This window comes from Xiphophorus couchianus, chromosome 6 (assembly GCF_001444195.1).
Source record: "Xiphophorus couchianus chromosome 6, X_couchianus-1.0, whole genome shotgun sequence".
In the NCBI taxonomy this organism is placed as follows: Eukaryota; Metazoa; Chordata; class Actinopteri; order Cyprinodontiformes; family Poeciliidae; genus Xiphophorus; species Xiphophorus couchianus.
The window spans coordinates 9,198,617-9,219,489 of NC_040233.1; the positions used below are offsets into that span (position 1 = coordinate 9,198,617).

At 36.3% G+C, this 20,873-nt stretch overlaps 1 protein-coding gene across 6 annotated transcripts in view; it reads right to left on the reverse strand.

The window, feature by feature from the left end:
• The window catches only part of astn1 (astrotactin 1), a 348,102-nt gene that overhangs the window by 84,371 nt on the left and 242,858 nt on the right, over positions 1-20,873 (reverse strand). The gene's annotated exons all lie outside the window — the stretch shown is intronic.

Here is a 20,873-nt window from a genome sequence, read left to right on the forward strand (position 1 = left end):
AATATCAATGTGTGTCACTCTTCATATTTTTCTTTACTTTGAAAACCATCTAGGATTTACGGCTTTGTGTGTTATGACATAAACTAAACGAAATGAAGTTTGATGCAATAACGTGACAAAATGAGAAAGGGGGTATAAATATTTTGCAAGAGCATCTATATACATTACAAGTATATTTTTTCATATCAATATATTCATAGATCATCATAGATATATCACTGCAGGCAACCATTTACAGCTACTGAAAACTGAGCTTATAGCATTCCAAACAAATGATTGACTTTGCCATATTCTTCCTTGGATAGATTCACTACCTTTCTGTAATGGCAGCAGGCAGAATAAGCAAAAAAGTTTACTTCATTAAAAAAAAGGAGCAGGTAAGACAGCACTTTTTTTAAGCTTGCTGAGGTGTCATTTTTAAAAACGGCAACGGTTATCTAATGAACCGACAGTTATTCGAGTCTTCCACAAACTTTAGCCTTTGATTGATTGGGCTACATGTACTGTATGTGTTATAAATATAGTCGTTCTCAGATTAATGACATCTCAGTGGCAGTCTGGAACAGACTGTTCCACTGGGGCCCAGAGATAAGCTTCTGGGTGCATGAGAGATCATCAGCCTCAAAGGTTAACTAGGAGGGTGATGAAAGCTTTGTTATTTGGGTCATATCGAGGGTAGGGCCTAAAAACCAAAGTGCTGTCAGCCTGAGAGTTGCAGCAATTAAAAACATGGCACAAACTCTTAAAGTGTGTGTGGTGACAGATGGGAAAGGGGCAAGTACTAAGATCAATTAATGTAGCAAAATATCTACTGCTAAATCAACATTTTATGGATATTATGTATTTTTTTCTGAGGTATGAAATGATAAGAGTGTGTGTTATCTACAAGCACAAGAGCATATTAAGGAAGGCTTAAGAAAAAATGTAATGCTGGAAGAACAGTGTAAATCGTCTAATAGTTGTATATGATTATTCAAAAATAAGAAACAAACTAGATGTAGTATTCTGTAGTCAGTTTGTACCTGAGCAAGTTCAGCAATTTCAAATTTTTACAAGCTGGTAATAATTTTCATAATCAATTAAAGTCAATTATCCATTAAATAAATATTTTTCTGGATTGAAGGCAGGATTTTATCTCATCATTGTAATCGGCCACTCAAAAACAATCTGAAGCCGCTATTGTTTTCAATCATACTCTGTGCCATATTAACATTCAATTATTGATCATAGTGGTTAAAAAAAACCCCACCCGAAAGAGTTGGGTAAGAGAAGACAGAGGGATGTTGATAGAAGGAAGCAATTGCATCACAAATCTTTACAATACTTAAAATTTTATATCTGCATTGCATTTACATAGCCTAAGATGATGCATAGATTTATTGCAATAAATATAATAAATAGATTATGCACTGTAGACAGTGCGTACTGTCTGCATACTGTTCTTGTGAACTCACAGTAAAATTGACTAACTCATGTACAGCCGGCTTATGGTTTGGTTCATTATCTGGCAAGAAATGCGAAATATGTATTAACTTTCAAGCTTCAAAACTGATCTGTTACATTTAGGAATATTTGGATGAGCAGATATGTCTGTTTAACCCATAGCTTTTACCTTGCTAATAATAATTACATATACACATAAGAAATCATGCAAGGACCAATACTGACAAATTCCAAATGTCTTGTACGGTCAGATTTAAGGACTCATTCAATAATTGCCTGTCATGGTATTTTAACACATCTTACTAATCACATATAAATTAATTTCATTCTGCAACCAGTAAAGGACAACGCCATCAAACCCAACAGCATCTACACTTAACAAAGGTCACATATTTGTTATGTACATAATAGGTAGATCATTTGAATGTAGTAGAATTCATAGAAGACGACATGAAAGGTTAATATGACAGCATTTCTGTCTTATCAAATGGCTGCTTTCTTTTAAATGCCAGAGCTAATGGCTCTGGCAACTTTTTCTTGGGTATTTCCATCAGTGGGCGGGAGGCCTGCGGTTCACGCTTTTTGTTAAAGACCTTTTGAAGTGTGAAAATTGACTAGCACCAAATGGAGTCAGAAAGAATCCCCATCCCACCCACTGAACGTACGAAATGCTGCACAGAAATTTGGTGGCTAGGATATTGTGGAAAACGAACTTTTTTTTTTTTCCTCAACTGACTGAGCATGCTTACTGTTTCCCAGCAGCCCTTCTATTCACAATTACTGAACTGAGCCATTGCAGGGTAATTGCTTCACTCAAAAGTGCATCAGTGGATAGAAAGGGAAGGTCATTGTAATAGTTCTGATATTTCCACTACATAAGCTTAAAAACAGTAAGTAACAATGGTTATTTTAATCTCAGCTGACCTTAAGAATAAAATTGTCTCTTATCGTTTGGATATTTATCCTACTGTCATAGCTAAATGCCAATATTAGGAACTGAGTTGAAAAAATATGACAGATAATATGAGGTGGTGAGTCTATCTTGTAAAAATAAGAAAAAAAGAGCAAATTATACCATTGTACAATCTAGACTAGTCCAATAATTAAAAAATGTTTGTGGACATTTTTTAATTATTAAAAAATTAATGGATGTCAACTACATTAATTAATTAATATTAATGGATGTAGTTGACTGAAAATTATATTAGCATGCCATTATTTTAAAGGAGTTGCATTGTGGATTAGTAAATTAAGCAAAGTAATATCAGGCAAAGCTGTTCCAAGGTTATATTTCTCCTGACTACAATGAAACGGATGTATAATTTGTAGCAAGGTTAAAACAGAAATGAAACATGTAAACTTGATTTACTTTTTTTTCCTGAACTCTCTCTCATGTATCCAAAGATACTTTATCTGTAAAGTGCTATAAATTACACATGGCTTTGCTTCAACCTACAATTTTTATAACGGAAACACAAAAGAAAAGTACAGGTTAATAGGAGACAGACCACCAATGTAGAGACATGACACCGGGGATTGTTTAAAAAAAATCATAAGGTAAAATGGAATGGAGTGTGAAAAAGCTGAACGGCATGCGTAAAAGGAAAAGTGATAACTAAGGGGAGAGATGAGCCAGGGGTAGATGAACCAGGTTTCCCCAACAAAACAAAAAATGAGCAGGAAGCGGGAGGTTAATAAGCAGCGCGAGAGGGAATAAGAAGAGGAAAGCACTATAAGAGATGAGGAAGAGAGGGGAAATGAGCGTCTCCCTAAAGCATGCCAGTGTGTAAATGTGAAAGACTTAGATACCCTCGAGCTTCTTTTACTCTCAAGCCTCCCCAGAGAAGCAATTAAAGAAATTAAGGTAGAACAATTCACCCAAAGGCTCTGGGTGTCTCTCTTGCTGTTTAATCGTGCTAATCACTTTTTCCATTACAGCATAGAGACAGCAAGAAAGGAGAAGAGAGACAGCAAGGAGTGAAAACACAGGGCTAGTGTGTGAATGAAATGGACAGCAAGGCAAAGGCTATGACAGAAAAAAATAGATAAAGGAGAGATTTTAGAGCTTTACACAAATGCCATGATATGCAGAGTTGACGAACATATTACCCAGTTATTATATTAGGGGTAATATGTTGTTCTCCTCGAACAAAATCGAGGAGATTTTGTTCTGCTTTTGTAGTTTTTGAAGGGGTGATTTTATGTCAAATTTACTTTTTAGGAAATACCCGGTGGAACTGCGTTATACGAACTGCTTCTCCATTCAGTGCTCCTGAGAACGGTTGTTAATGGGATAACGACAAGCAGGGTTGTGATGACACACAGTGTCAGAAAGAGCAGGAGCCTCTTAAAGAGATAGAGCCTAATTTCAAGGTGTCAAATTGTGAAGTAACATTTCTTTTAAAGTATGTTTTATAAACAGCATATTTACAACAACAAATTACCTCTTGCCTTAGTCATTTAGCAGAGTGTAGCGTTAACCTGATAATTGTTTGTATAACAGTAGCAGCTAGGATAGGTAGCAAAACACAGGGCTAACCAATATACTGCTAGTTCTAGTGCGGGTTAATTTGTTTGCTTGCTAATTTTGCTATTGTTCAGTTGGTGCAAGAAAACTGTGTTTATATTTTTACCTTGTTAGCTCACGCTTCCCCTTACAATTACATCCTGGAAATTAACTTTAGCACAATTTGATTAAATCTCCCAAACTGACAAGTCCTGTGACTAACAAAGAAAATACCTTACAACCACAACAGAGGAGAATGAAAAAGAAAAAAAAGTAACAAAACAAAGACACAAATACCTTCCAGCTTCCAATCTACTGTAAAACCTGAGGAAGCAGCATTCAGCCTCCCCAGCCCTCTAACCACTCTCCTCGAGAACAAATATCTGAATTCTAATTAGGCCCAATCAAACCAAGTGCATCTAACACTTACACTAAACGAAGCTCTATAAATAGAATGGATCTTTTCTAATTTAGGTACTTGCTCATGAAAGGCTTAGTAGCAGTGGCTGAACTCCTTCCCACCGTGCTGGAAGAAACAAACAAATTAGCCAACTTATATTAAAGCAAGCCTGCTGTGCACGACAGGTAGCTATTTTCAGGTTGGATTTTTGTCTCTGATCTGAAGCTGGAGATGCATTTTCCTGAGGAAGTCATGCTGGTTTGTAAACTTAATATATATTTTTTTTGCCACTTTCGAGGAGATTTTGTTCTGCTTTTGAAAGTTTTGAGATTCTAAAGCAGGCTATAAAAAGTTACAGCTCAAAAAATGTGAATATTGCTTAAAAAGTGCAATCTTTCTCATCAGTCGTCTAAAAACTGTCAAATAGACAGTTATTACACAGAGTAAAATATTTCAACCTTTTATTTTTTGCTACTTAAATGAACATGGCTTGCTGGTTAATAAAATCAAAAATTCAGTGTCTCCGACAACTACCAAAGTCACAGTGGACCAACAAAAACGGATATTTAAATACAAATTTCAGGCTTCTGAAAATTATGTATATTTCTATACACACATACACACACACACCCCCACACACAATACTTGGTTGGGCCTCGTCTTGCATGAATTACTCCATCAATGAACTTTATGCGATCTGCTTGTGGCACTGCACAGCGCTCTCTAAACAGCTGGCTGCTTTGGAAAACAGCCTTTGTTGCTTACTCTCTATATGGAGGGTCTCGATGACGATTCGCTGCGAAGCTGTCAAGTCAGCAGTCTTCCCCATGTCTGTGCAGGCCATAAAACCCTCATAACATTTCTGTTTAAAACCGCCTTCTTAAATTGAATCATCAATGTATACATTACATTTTCAATCGTATTGTATTTCATATAAATGCATATGTACATTGTGTACACATAGAAACTACGTGTGTGCATTTGAAGTGCAAAATGGATATATTCAGCTTACTAAAGCCGCCTCTCTGATGTCAAGTCGGACTCTGACGGGTTAATGTCTTGTTTGGTTCTACAAAAGTTTGGAGCATCTCTATTACAGTCTGTTCCTCACTATTATGGGTGTAAATAAAGGCAGGAATGTCTGCGTGTTATGTTTGCAGAGACACTCGGCAATGGAGAACCTTGAGGCTGAGGTTTTAATTGATTTTTTTTTTTTTGTCCCATAGAAATTTCCTGCTGGCTCTAACATAATTAATACATTGCGCTAGATATATAAATATATCTATTTTCTAAACCTTTTGGATTTAGGTGATGTAGTCGAAAGATGTAAAGCAACATCCGTATATGTTGCTTTGTTTAGCAGAACATTTCAAACATGCATATCATGCCAAACTATTATCATGTAGTTCCGAAGTCTCACACCGGTCGCCACAAAACTATAGATCTAACACCGTTGACCGGAGCTGCGCCGTTTCTTCATTGCATTGCGTTCTGCGAAATCACAACCATTCCACTCCCAAAGTTGATGCTTATGCTGCTAGTGCTGCTTAAAATTAAACACATAATTGCACTTCTCCACACTGTGCAGCTCTCTGATTGCAGATGCCCTGTCCGTTGTTTGCAGTGACGTAACTCACTGGTCAGTCAGCGAATACAAAGGTAGTGAACACACACTTCACTATCCTTGAAGTCAGTACAAAAAACAAAGATGAGTCACACCAGGTCTGTTAATGTAGACCCTGAATTTGAGTGGGACGGACTGGGACATATGTGGTTAAAGTCTAGTGGAGGAGCGACTTAAAGGGACTTTGAAAAAACAAAAAGTTTAAAGAAGGTAAAACATTATGCTCAACGCCTTCAAACACAGCTTTTGTTATAAATACAAGGTATTATGTTACAGAAGCATTTTAGTTAATCACTCTCTGCGGAAAGACGGCTGAATCTTACTATGACAATAATGCATTAATCAGCTTAACTTTGTAGGACTATTTCCAGGAATTGTATATTGTGCATTGCTCTGATGTCCACTTATTTTAATATGATATATTTAGCAAACATTCTCGGTGCTTCATAAATAGATAGTAGTTTAATTAAGCAAATTAAATGCTTGCACACAGAAGCGTCCCTTTTTGAACAACTACTCTTCTCAAACAAAGACGCTAATCTGTGAATCTTGAGCTTGGGCTATTTTTTTTTTGTGTTATGTAACCGTAGTCTGTTAGGCCTTCACTTGTCTTTACGTTTATGCACATTTCAAAATTAGTTTCTAAATGGCCTCACACTCTATCTTCCTCTGCTCCTCAAAGAGCATGCTACTTTTGATTTGTTTTGTATTTATAAGCTCAGAATTGGAAAACCACTTGGCTCCCTCAAGGGCGAAGCACTCTGGAAACCTTTGAGCGCAGTTTCATTGTAAACGCACAACACTTTTCAAACCTTAATTCTCGCCCTGCGTCTGGGATTGAACAGTTGAATCACAAGTCTGTAAACCATGGCGTCGTTTGATTGAAGCAGGTTGTTACCAAATGAGCGCGGAGACCAGTTTTCCCTCCATTCGTCTTCTCCATCCATCCTCGTTTACGAACCCCTCACCCCCCGCGCTTTTGAGGCATCCCCCACCTCAACATTACTCCAACTCCTGAACCAAGCCAATATTAAGACTGACTCTTCAATCCCGGACGATCGATGCTGTCACTTACCGACAGAGTTACCCCGCTGATTACAGCGTCCCTCAATTTACAGTGCTGCTGGTAGAAGTGGAGTCAGAGGAGGAGGAGAGTTTGAGGGCTTATTGCTAGATGGGGTGGACTCCCTGCTTGGCCGGTGTGGGCATGTGATAAGCTTCTGTTGCCTTCAGGTGCAAATGAGCGTGAGAAAATAACTTCATTGCTTACTGTGCAATGATTTTTTTTTTTTTTTAATCATTTTATCCATGGATGACTTGGAAAATGACACGGACAGCAGGGCTTCACACATTGCTACTTCTTCACAAGCCGGCTGACACGGTAACTCAAGATTGTACCACAATGTCAAAGAGCATTCTGGGCAATCTCATGTGGGGTGATAATGAGAAATACACTTGGATTAATGCTACGAGACCTAAGAGTAAGATCTGCTAATTGTTTGAATTAATTAATTAAGAAAAAAAGAAAAGAAATTTGATTAAGTTTGGAGAAAAGAAAGCAACCGATCAAAAGAAAATATACTGCACATTGTAATTAAAACAACCCCACCGCAGTCTGTCTGTCTATCCATCCATCCGTCCATCCATCTGCTCATCCATCCATCCTCCTTCCTTTCTATCAGGGTTTGTTATTGTCTGAGTCTATCTTCATTAGCCATCTTAATGAGTTCCATTGGAACTCATTTGAAGCTGCTGATTAGATTCCTGCTAATAAATTATGTGTGTTCACAGCAGGTCGCTGTCTTTGTGCGAGGGCAGAGTGGGAGTCTTATTGTGCTCATGTTTGCTAGGATGTGGCACAAAAAAAGGGAGAAGAAAAGCAGGATTTATTGCCAGTTTCAGCGGTGAGAGTTTGACCAAACAGAAGTAATAATTGAATTAATGCTTTTTGTGCGCCCAGGGTGATCATGTCTGATACTGTTACTTCTGGACAGATGTAACGCATTACTTGTTCTTTTTTTTTGTCCTGCTGTACATTTTCAGAGCTGTCAAAATCATTTGTGGAGCCCTAAGCACAAATTGATTTGGGTCCCCACTTCCAGTTACATCACCACTCCTTTAAACCACCAAGACTGCAAGGACATATTTTGCAAACAGTATCTATAAATTTCTTGTAATAAACACAATGTCTCACTTTGTTAAATTTTATTTAAAAGAAATAAATAAATAGCAGTGATATATTTTTCCCCCCTCAGACTCTTATTTTGTCTAGCATTAGCATCATTGGTATATTTTACTGTATTTTCAGTGCCATTGGAGACAATTTATTTGGTTGCACTTAAAATCATACAAGCAAAACTGTTGTGAGTTAACTTGCAGCTACTGTGGCCATAAAATATGACGTCAGCACAGAGACAAACAGCAAAGATCAATAGCAAATAAGTTACATTAAGTTGTGATCCAATTTGAAATCCTAAAAAAATATTAAGAAATCTTAATCTGTCTAAATTTGCAATTAATAATCCTTTGCAAATATAAATGTAGCTTCTTTTGTCCCATTAATTAAATCAAAGTTCTCATGTCTGCATTGAGAGTGAATTTGAGTGATCATGGGGGACCCAAGCAGTGATCTGTATAAAATGATAGTGGCACTTGTTAATTTAAATATTCAACACATATGAACTTTGTCCTGGAAGCCAACCAATATGTCCAGGCTTGTTTGATATCTGGATAACAGATAATCATCAAGCATATCATAAGCGTTGTATTGCAGCAAAGAACAGCAATGTTGCATAATCCCTTTAATATATATTTTTTCTGCTGAGAACTAAAATCTGAATGCCCTCACAGATCAAGAATCCGTTTTCCCTCTTATTGATCCCTTTAATGTTAACTTTAAGATACATTGAACCTCAGCGTAGCAGCAGCCAGTTATTTGCAATATGAATTTGACAACTCCCTAGTTTGATATAAAGCATTGTCTCACTGCAATAGCACCTGGCAGTGGGTGGAATGTATTTGATATAAAGTGGGACTCTGTCATTCAAGTGTGGCGTATTCAAAGTAGACAAATGGGCAAGTGTAATAATACGAGTGTCTGGCACAAGGACAGAACTGTGATTTCTAGACAGCTGGGTCAGTACATCTCTATTTCTCAAGCTCTTGTCAGATGTGTGCAGACGTCATGCATTTCTTTGAGGAAGTCCATGGAAGCAAAACTGGTGAGCCACCTAAAGGACCAAGAGTGACTATGACTCACTAATGCATATAGGTTAGAGAACGGTGGTCCTAATAGAAATCTGTCAGAACACACGCTGCATCACAGCCTTTTTGTAGATCGGTCAGGGTACATGTACCGATATATGTTTACCACCAAAAGCTTCTAAAATGAGCATGTTTCAACTGCAATATGCCCCAGGGAGGAAGGTGACCTTTTATTTTAAAACATGTGGATGGTTGTATTCACGCAGAGTGAATGCAGGACATCGAGATGAACTATTGGGAGGAAAGCAAACTGGTTTGCTCATCAGTCCAGTCGTGGATGCTACTTTGACATTTGCCATATAAAACTCTCAATGGCATTGGCGTCTTTGAGTAGAATAATGATGACTGCATTCAGAAAAAAGTGCTTGAAAAGCTTTCCATGGAGTGCAGCAAAATGCTTGAGAAGTTAATTTGGTCTCTGTGTTCTGGAGATATAAATCTAATTCAGCATTTATGGGTTGCATGAAATAATTGTCAAAATCTGCTGCCACCTCTGGATGCCAGAATTTAAGGTTTAATATTCATACTGTGAATTATTTTCAAATTTAAAGTATTGTAGTTTTTCACAGAACATTATATATGCTGAAAATAAATTACACATAGGCGAACTCTACTAACTATCTAGGTAATTTCTGAAGGTTGTTGTAAATATTAAATCTTAGGTTGAGTTAGAGAAATGGATTGATCAAGAAAAATCCTCCCATTGTTTTTAATTTTTACAGCATAAAAAACCACATGTACAGTTTTGTAAAAGAAAAGTGATTTATGATTCTGGTGTTAGCAGATAGAAATAATACAGACCCAAAATTAAAAAATTTAGCCTGATTAGGAGAAGCATTTCCCTTCGTCTTTACATTTATACTTTACTTCACGTTATTTTGTTACATAAAATGCCAATAAATTCACCAAAGTTTGGGGTTGTGACAGTATGTGAAAATGTTCGTATTCCAAGGATATTTTTGCGAGACAATGTAAGCGCTGTTATTCATGCAAAAGAAGAACAGCTTGACATGACGGCCTTCTGGAACACATAAATACTGCTTGGGAGTGTGTACCCTTTAAAGATATGTGAGGGAGGATGGATCCAGTAGTGAGTTGCTGGATGACAGTGAATAACACTGCAGCAACAGCAGTGCCAGGATGAACTGCTGGGCTAAACTAAACTGGGTCGACAGCAAACACAGCAGCTCAAACAGCAGTCTCATCAGGGTTCATGAAGTTTTCATAAAGTTTTTTTTTCTTTCCCCTTCAGAGCCTTGGAGATTCTGGATACCTTTGTATTAGACCTCTACCCGGGTTCTGGTTTGCTCCGATGTACTTAAGCTGGCGTATAGTGATGCTGTTTCAACTGTACAGTATTTATTTTTATTTTACTGCTAATTTAAAAGGGAGGCTGACAGTATTTGTGTTGCAGTCTTTATGCATTGAAATGTCAAAATGTCTTTTTGGTTCCAACAAAAACTAGATTTTATTCCCTCCCTTGTTTTATAATCTATTCCATTCAATAATATTAGGAGACATTCGATTTGCCTGAAAATGCATTGCTAGGTATACTTTTCTTTTTAATGAGAAAAAATTAGAGTTTTGAAATTTACAGGTTTTTGTTGGTTAAACTGACAAAGCAGTCCAAAGACAACAACATTGTTTTCCTGGTAATAGAGTTAGATTCTCCTTCAATAATAAGGGGACAACAAATACAACTTTACTACAGATGATTTTACTATTATTTTTGAATTGTGCTAAATTACGGCTATCCAGAGTATTTCTTTTGAAAGTAGTGGAATTAATTAAAAAAGGAGCTCACACTGTTTATTTGCCCATATTCCAATATCTCAAAGCCACCCTGGTGGTGGTAAATACGTAGGGCACATCAGCATTATCAATATTTAATACCTATAGAGACCAGTGCACAGCTGGTTAGGAAGACCCTAATGTGGCTCTGCAGGGCCTGAGACACTACAAGTATTTCCAAAGCAGACTTGTTATTTATTTATTTCAATAGGACTAGAATTTTTATTTTGTTTTGAACAGCTTGCATTAGTTTGTTCCCAGCAAGTGACATAAAAATGAGAGATAGTGCTGCATGCAATATGAATGCGAGCGGCGCTCATATCAGTGGTGTCACCCCGGCAAAATGAGGCCTATTCTCTGGGGCCTCTGAGAAGCTCCAGATACAATTTTCAAGCCACAATAAGAGTCCTGATACGGGCCACGCTATGGTTGTAGATAATATGTTTTTCTTCAGTGTAAAATCTTTAGCAATATGTTTATCTGTCCCACGCTGGGTTGCTGCATCTACTCCTTTATAATAAACAAAATGCTTCTTTTGTGGACTGCTTTGACCTGTGTCAACACATAAATGAGACATGTCTTATTTTGTATTGAAATCATTTTTTTAACACACATATTAAAAAGGTAATAAATCCTCCTTATTGGATGAATTTCACAAACCGATCACAGTATTCCTGAAGATTATAATTTAACTTAATGAACCATATTTCTGGTGGCTTTCTTAAAAGATTATTATTTACATGTTTTTATTGTTTATTTTAAAGCAAATATTTGATATTGAGTGCAAAAAGGGGTTACGTTCATATGCCAAATAATTTTGCAGCTAGACAGATATTACATTTTCTCTGTCACCACTGGACTGTGCAGATCAAAGTAATTACTTAACTCGCTATATAGTTTTTTTTATAGAACTACCAGTAACTGTGAAAGCATATTGCCTTCTTTGTCATTTTAATGCCTTTTCAGCCTAATGAAAAAGGGTGGCTTCTATTCTGACCACAGGAGGTCTAAAGACTAAACAGTCTGCTGCACTGGTGGTCATACTTAAATGTTCACATTTACATACTTTCCTATCTCACACACACTTTTCCTAGTATGCCCAAATCATTCCTGATAGCGTGGAATAACATGAACTCACTTGTTATGAGTTAATAAAAAGGCTCATACATTGCTACAATTATTAATCCTCTTAGATTACTCTTGTCCATTACTGGGAAATATATCAAATATATTCGAGACGTGACAGTATTGTTCCATGTGTAATGTACAAAACCTACGGCAATACGGCAAAGCTTCTCAGTGGAGACTCATTTGGGCTTATCTCTTCAAATGCCATCAATCACCACCCACCCATAGGGAAATTGCTAGAGTGCAGAGTAACAAAACACAATATGTGTTAGCTCTTTTAATCACTGGTCACATAACAGTGACATTTATGCTTATATTTGCACTATACTGCTAGCTCTTATGAGTTGGATACAACCTGTGATGACCAAGTCAAACTTTGCCGTTAAAAAGTTATTTGAGTTATTAAACATTTTATTAGACATTTTTGTTAGTCACTCCAAGATATGTTGACATTTTAGAAAAGTTCAATAACTGTCAAAAAATAAATCAAAATGTTTTCTATGACCTAGTTCATTATCTTATACTTTGACTTTTTAAATCAATAAACTAATTAATGCTGATTGTGTTGCAGTAAAAATGATTACTATGCAGAACAGCAACATATGAATAGTATAACAACACTGATTAATTAAAAGACATTTTATTTTATGGTCAGAACACTAGAGTATCTATTCTGCCATAATTTGCTGCACAGGAAAACAATGTTTTCGCAATTCCTCTGAGAATTCAAACAATTTTGCAAACTTGTAAAAGTTTCCTCCTCTACCCTGGACCTGCTGGTGTTGCTCTTTTCCAAAGGGATTTGCTTCAATGCCTCCTTCTGCAGTTTTGCAGCTTTTTTTAATGCAGGGGTCAGGGGGCTGCACCATTGACTGGTTTCTAAGGTTATATATCCATACTTCCAACACTGGCAAGTTTATAGATATTCTGAGTATCTAGTAAAGTATTCTGTCCATTTTGCCTAGGTAAATTTATTGTTAAATATTTTCTTGACTGTTTAACAATGACTTGTTTATAGTATAGTAGAGAATGAATAGTAGAGAATGAAGGCATGTAGAAAAAATCTAGTTCTACGGAATGGCTCCAGTGGTTTCAATAAGTTATTTTCATATATAATTTTAACATTTTAAACACTGATTATACAGAGAGGATCGTTTCACTTGACTCAAGTGGAGAATAGGTAAACATTTACAACTCATCTATATATTTAACATTTGCAATAGTGGCATATTTAACTTTCCAGATGGATCATCATTCAATCTAACATAAATTGCAATGTACAGTATTATCTACAATTTTACTAAGTTCCAGCCTTCCCTGCTGGCTTTATGAATAGATTTTTAAATGATTAATCATGATGTGCTAATCAGAATGTTTTGTTTATTTGTGTCTCCTTCTAAGAACCATGCTGTTTCTAACAGATTAGTACCCACCAAGAGTGTGTAAATAAACTAAATGATCTCTGTTTCAGAATGCGACACGCTGCATGATTTCTCCACACTCCCTAAAACATGCACAAATATTTCTGATTACTTGCACTGTGGAAAACTAAACTGAGCTCTGTGTATTACCTCCTATTATTTGTATCAAATGTTTTCCCTTTCACATTTGCTGGAAAGAAAGAAAAAACAAACAAACAAAGCAACTGACTTGACTTTAATTGCTCAGATACAGATGGGAATTTCCCACGTGTACAACAAATGCTGAGCACAGATCACTGTAATCTAACAGGTAAAGAGGTTTTCTAACAGAAACAACATCAAACTAAGTGCAGGTGTGCAACATAAAACAATGTTGATGCGAAGCTACTTTTTGAGTGATGCTGACAAAGTGGAAAAAAGTTGACTTTGAAAAATGTTTAACTCAGACTCAACATATTTTACATGCTACATTGTTAAATGGAAAGGAAGACATCTTGCACAATTCTCTTACAGCATAATATCATCCAATACCATAGTTTTTTGTTCTACATTCTATATAGAACAAAACTACATAAAATAGATTGACAGAGGTAAAGGAGACTTCCTGAAGAGGTATATAGAACAAAAATAAGGTGCTCAACATTTATGTAAAAGGTCTCTCAAGGTTTCTCCCAACCCTTAGTGGATTGGGAGAAAATGAACAGTACAAGCCCCAAAAGAAGAAGATACTGAGGCAGAGTCGTCTGAGGTTGCAGAGAAAAACAAAACGTGGAGAAAAAAAAGTAAGACTTAAGCAACAGCCAAAGAAAACAAAGAGTACTTAGTAGCCAAGCTACTGCCTTCCTAAGCATTTCCATTTGATTCTCATCTCCCTTCACTGCTCCGGCTGAGATTTCTCCCATTGAGGTTAAGTTCTTGAATCTCAACCAGGCCAATCAGTAAATAGGACGAGAAGTTGTTTTAACCAGGCTAACTTACAAGTGAAACTCAAAAGATAATTGAGCTCCTTTACTGAATTGATCAGAGAGAAAGTGGCAGGATACAGTTTCTACTAGGGCTATTTCTTTTATGTACTGTGTTTCGTAGAGACATTGTGGAAATTCATTACCATACGTTCACTTTTTAAAGTTGGAGCATTTGACCCGTTATAGGTTTCTGCATATTCCAAGATTATATGACAAGATTTCATCCGTGCTGACTGTAGGGATTACAAGGTGAAAGAAGGTTCATCAGGTCACGCATTGCACATTAAGCTCACAATAATTGCGATTTTATGTCAGTCAATTTTCTGATTTATTGAGTTTTATTTCCGCTGTGCCTCTAAACACACACAGATGGCAAAAAGATGCTGTAAATGTTGTTCAACATATGTTGACTGCGTTGGACACTACCTAAACGCATCTGATAAAAAAAAAACAAAAAACTAATATACTGCCAAGTGCAGAAATCAGTAACGGCTTTTATGTTTAAGTGGGTGGATTTTTGATATATGGTCAATATGTGAACATTCCCTTGCATTGCAGGTGCATGGTAGCAGATGCAGATTGATTTAATGTTGATTCACAGCCGGATGTAATTCCATGAGTACATGGTGTAATGTGTTGGAGTGAGTGCTGAGAGCTGCAGATGCTGCAGGTCAGAGCATTAGCAGGCAAACTTCATGCTGATAAAGGAATGGAGGAGGAGGTTAAAGCATTACAGGTGTAGAAACAAACAAACATGTTAAGTCGATCATTTTCCATTCTGTACAGAAAAGTTCCGTGTAGAAAAGTTTATGCATACTCTTATGTTTAACATTTACAGAGCTAAAAGGTAAAGTGTAATTATAAATAGATGGAATTAAGTGAGTTTTGGAAGCCAAAACTCTTAATTTTCACTGCATTTTCACTGAAGATTTTATATACATTTTTTAAAATCAGATCAATTTATGATAGTTAAAGATGTACAAATCTGTCCGCCAGAGATTTGAATAAATTTTATTTGATTGGCTCTGAAATGACAGTTTCCCAGCCGCTGAATGCAACATCTCAAGTCAAACACACCAACCACTGTCATGCACTTTGATGCAGTTTTTTAAGTTTAGATAAAAGTTAAGAGCAAATGTTCTGAAGCAGAAATGAAGATTAATATCTGTTCCAACGCATCTCTTCCAAGTAACCTGCAGTACATTTTCAATTTCCTAAAAAAATCCAAATATGGAATTGAAAGTTCAGATCTCAAAGCAAACCAGAAATCTGTGTTGCACAGAAAAAACACAAATCTTTAACTCTAGCAGCTTCCAACAAAAAGTATTGTTGAGTTAAAAACGCATGAAAAATTTAAAAGTGAGCCACATGAGATATTTGTATCCTGTACCTGCTTCAAAATCTGAATGTGAAGCTGGCAGCAATTTTCCAACCTTTGACCTAAGCCTTTAAAGTCTGTCCAAACCCCAGAAACGTCAAGATACATTAGGTCAGCCTCATGTTTCTATTGATTTATAAACTTATGAAAGTGTGTATAAAACTTACATAAAAAACTTTATGCAGGCTTTCCATTAAACCTGTTTTATATTTACCATGAAATCATACTGATATATCAAGCTCTGCTTGAAAGTTTACAAAGCTGCCAATTTGCCAGTAGCATATTAACAGCATATTTAATCAACTTCATAATTTACTAAATGAGCTGACTGCTGATTGAGAGAAATCGTTTTGGTCCTTGGAAGAGATTCTTTAGTCAGGAGCTCTGTTGTAGCTCAACAATATGTTGACTGTTTCAATCTCATCTTTTTACACAAGCAATTATTTTCCACAAAATGTGTTTATATGTGTGGAATATTATCCCTCTTTATTCTGCTCTTACTAGAAACCCACAACATTCATGTAATGTAAAGTTTACATTACATGGTAAATTAGTCAGGCTTTCTGCTCGGGTAGTATGCTTCATCTTTTAGTCATGCTTGCCAACTGTAATTCTAAAACATTGCTACAAACATGAGTGATGGATGGTGTTTTACTTTTTACTTTCAATGCAGTGACTATTTTTTTAATGTTTTTTGTAACTCTGGTCAGATTTGTCTATCGAAAGTACTGAAAAAGGACAATAGCCTGATTGCAGCCAGCTGACAGGCTCTTTAAAGGCAAAAAAATATAAAATAAATAAAAATCCAGTAACGCCAGCCATTCTTCTGTCATCTCACGAAAAGGATTTTCAACTGTATGAGTGGTATAATCCAAAATGTGTGTGTAGTGTAGTGTGTGAATGTCCAAATGAATAAATCGCTTTGGATGTTTCTGACCTGACCTTTGCATCTCTTTACATAAAAGTGGTTTAACATATTACTGGACGGAAGAAAAACACAGGGTATGCCCTTAATCTAGTCATATTTATCCTTATTATTAGTGACTAAATGAGGCATTCAGGGTCGGAGCAAATGCTAATTTCTGACATCTGTTTGTATTGCACGATGGGAGCTCCAGAGGTCATGGAAATACACAAGATTCTTAATGGTTCAATTCAAAGCCCACCCTTCTGAGACTGGATGCAGGGAATTGAGTTATAATTAGGTAAGAGTGACAGCATCTTTGAGGTAATTAAGCAGAAAAGGCTGATGAAAATTCCCCCAGGTGGGCAGGGAGGAAGAAATGGCAGGAAGGAAGTGCTTTCGAGCCTGGGATTAAAAATGATTATTGGGAGCTAATGTGTGAGAGCGAAGAGTGAGGAGCGAAGCGACACCGACAGAGGCAGAGCACAACAACACGCCTGTGGGGTTCCTCCCTGTCTTATTTGTCATGCCTATTTGCTCTTCTGTTAGCGTTGCTCATGCAGCCTCAAAGCAGGGCCACCCACTTCAGCTCAGATACTTTATGAAGCCATAATAGCTAGCCATGACAATATGCATCCAATTAACAGGCTTTATGTGATTAGGAAGCCTATCCATTCATCTAATGTGATTCGCATCATTACCGGATGACTTCATTGGGAAGATGATCTGACTGCAGACAGGCGCAGGAGGGAGGGGTGTCTCATATGAGGGCATGTGTGTGAGAGATGATGAAAGCTCATTTAATCAGAGAGCCGAATCCATACGATGAAGGAACCAATGTTTCCTCCACCCAATGATAATGATTTGAAAGGATAAAACCATCTAGAGCTATAGCGCTGAATGAAGGAAGGCCATTTCAGTGTAAGGCATACACGATGCTGTCCGATCATAAAAGGGATAGGCTTTGAATAGCCTTTAAAAGCCTGTGAATGATGTTGCATTTCAGATTTGAGTAGCTTGTAAGACTGAGGAGCTAAGAGAGAAGCTTTCTAAAGATAACACTTTAAGGATTTATATTGGAAAAGAGAACCTTAAAAAATGGAAGAACCAAAGTGCAAAGTCTTTTAAAGTTTCCTACAACCTGGTGTTTGAGACTATATACACTGATCAGATTATGACCACTTACAGGGTAAGTGAAAAACACTGACTTTGTCTATATTACTGAACCCATTTGTGGGTTATATTAGGCAGCACCTTTTTACTCTCAAAGTTGATGAAAGAAACTGTGCAAAGTTTTGAGCAAGACTGACAACAGGGAAATATTGATTACCACTAAAGGTGAGAGCTTGATCACTGTAAATGTTCATTTGCTAAAATATCAACATGTATTAATTCAGTTTGTCTGGGGTGAACCTACAACAAATAGTTAAACTTTGTGAAATTGTTAACTTACACTCATTAATGTAAGGGCTGTGGCCTTTTTCAGCAAGACAAAGAACAGTTCAATGCCAAAAAAATAATTAAGATGTATTTTAAACTGAATTTAGACTTGTATATGCTAAACAAATACTTAAATATTACATCAATGTCTATTGTGTGTAGTCGTTATATAATGGAACAACAAAATATTGTATCTGTACCAAAATGTACAGGTTGTCTAAAGCAGGGGTATCAAACTCATTTTGGTTTTGGGCCAAATGAAGATCATGAATGCTCTTAAAGGGTCGGTTGTGCCAGAATGTATTGACAGAATCTGTCCACAAACTCTTAAAATATAAATAAATTCTTAAAATTAAATAATAATATTGAACATCTTTCCAGTCCCTCCAGGATTTTGTGTTTGTGGTACTAATTTGAAAATATTTGTGATATTTGTGCAAATATTTCCGCAAATATCACAAATGATGATAAATGCGACATTTTATTACTCTCTGTATCGATTATAGAGTATAATCTGACATCAGTTAAGGATGAGGCAGCTGTTTAGTACAAATCAGAAAGTTTTTGACAATTTTGGAGAAACATCTGCAATAAACTCCCAATTATGTATTGGTGCAAAAAGTGCAGGGATTTTGAAATTGGTTGAGTTTCCATAATAATTCTCAAGAAAATGGAGCGACTGATTGATTGAAGTTGGCAGTAAACAGGTAAAAACTGCATAGATTTGATTGATGATGTAATATTTAAGCACACTTGTGTTTAGTCTAGAATCTAGAGGGCCACATAAAATCTATGACGGGCTGGATTTGGCCCAAAGGCCTCGAGTTTGACACACCTGGTCTAAAGCATCCAACAGTTAATTTTGGGATATCACACATACAATATTTTTCCTTGTATAACTGCACTGAATTTGTAGGTTGGGACTATTTGAAATCACATGTTCATCAGTGTTAAGGTAATAAAACATTTTCTTTCTTTGTCAATTTTGTAAGCCATTTTCTGAGACATTGCAGTTGCTTCCCTGATTTGGTGCAGAATTTGCTTGGGAGCGTTAAACACACTCTCCACAGGTCAACAGGAATACACAAGGAGACTGACAAATGGAATATGATGACATACAAGGCAGCAAAATAGAAAGATGAATGACTTTCTTCCATCTAATCATCCACGTGGCCAGCACCCACATTCACTGCCAAACAGGCAATAAATTTACTGAAATGAGCTGCAGATGGTAACCTGAGCTCAGTTACCCGGCGAATCACACTGGAAAAGACAAGCTGAGGTCAACGCAGTCAGCAAAACTTCTTCAGAAAACACAGAAAGTGAACAGATATGACTTTTTGTTATTTAGCCTTAGAAAAATGATGCTTTTTAGTCCATATCAGGGTCCGGTTTCCATGCATTTTGTCTATTCTACATTCCTGCTGGACCGATCTTATTAGTGTGACGCTTTCTTTCAGTCAGATGGGATTTAATTGGTATATTGTTTCACAAAGGAAAAAAAAAAACATTCAAGCAGCAGGTCTGGAAGTCATTTCTTCTGATGTGTGAAAGCAAACAACATTTCAATAACAACTATTCTCAGGAGAAAACTATGCATTTACAGACCATGAGAAACAAAATGGCCTGTAGCTTTTGGACATAGATTCTAGTATTACATATATGGATGCACACATCATATCAAAACACAAATTAGAAACATATATATACAGTAAAAAAAAATTAATCCATTGCCTCATAAGCCAGGGAAAATTAATTTTAGAAAGAAAAACAAAAAAAAACCTTTAAAAGAAGTGGTGAAATTTGACTAGGCGCTGGGCCAGATTGACATTTTCAAGGTAAGATAATTTTAAATAAACACACCACAGCTTCATAGTATTTTTTAAGCTCTCATATAGAACATTATGCTTGTCTGCTTAAGCCATTATTTCGAAGTGCAAAGGAATGAATAATAAAATGCTGTATTGCTCTGGATAACACCCAGCCCCCTAGGTTAGTTGGCAAAAACTAAATATTATCACTTAAACTACTTTGATAAAGTGATTGCGGTTGCTACATCACCATTACATTTTAGAAAAAATAACTTGTAAGCGTCTGCAGGTTACACGTTTTAAATAAACACTGTTATTTAAAACTTTTAACTGCTATTTTGTTTTTGCCTTGAAAGAAACTGGTGTATTTCTTAATTTATTCATAATGGTAGGATGTAATGCATCCTACCATTATGATGCATTTTTTACAGCAGCTTAGCTGTAAAAAAAAACCTTGTCATCTACTAAAAAAATTCAAGACTCAACATTTTTTTAATTAATATTGACAAAATTTCTGTTTCATTCTGTTCATGTAAAGTTTTATGTGAAATCCATTGCTCTTAGATTAGATTTATACGGTTAACCCTCCCCCCCCCGACCATTTTAAATAGCAGGACATTTAGATTAAAAGCCTAACTAAAACATATTTATTTGTGAAATAATAAATGAAATGCTGCTGGAAAAGCAATATTAAAGAAGGTCACTGGTCTTTGGGTGTCGGAGAATGTGTTATTTTCACACAACGACCTGAGTGAAACAAGATCAATCCCTTGTTAAGGAAGGAAGTAATATGTTTTT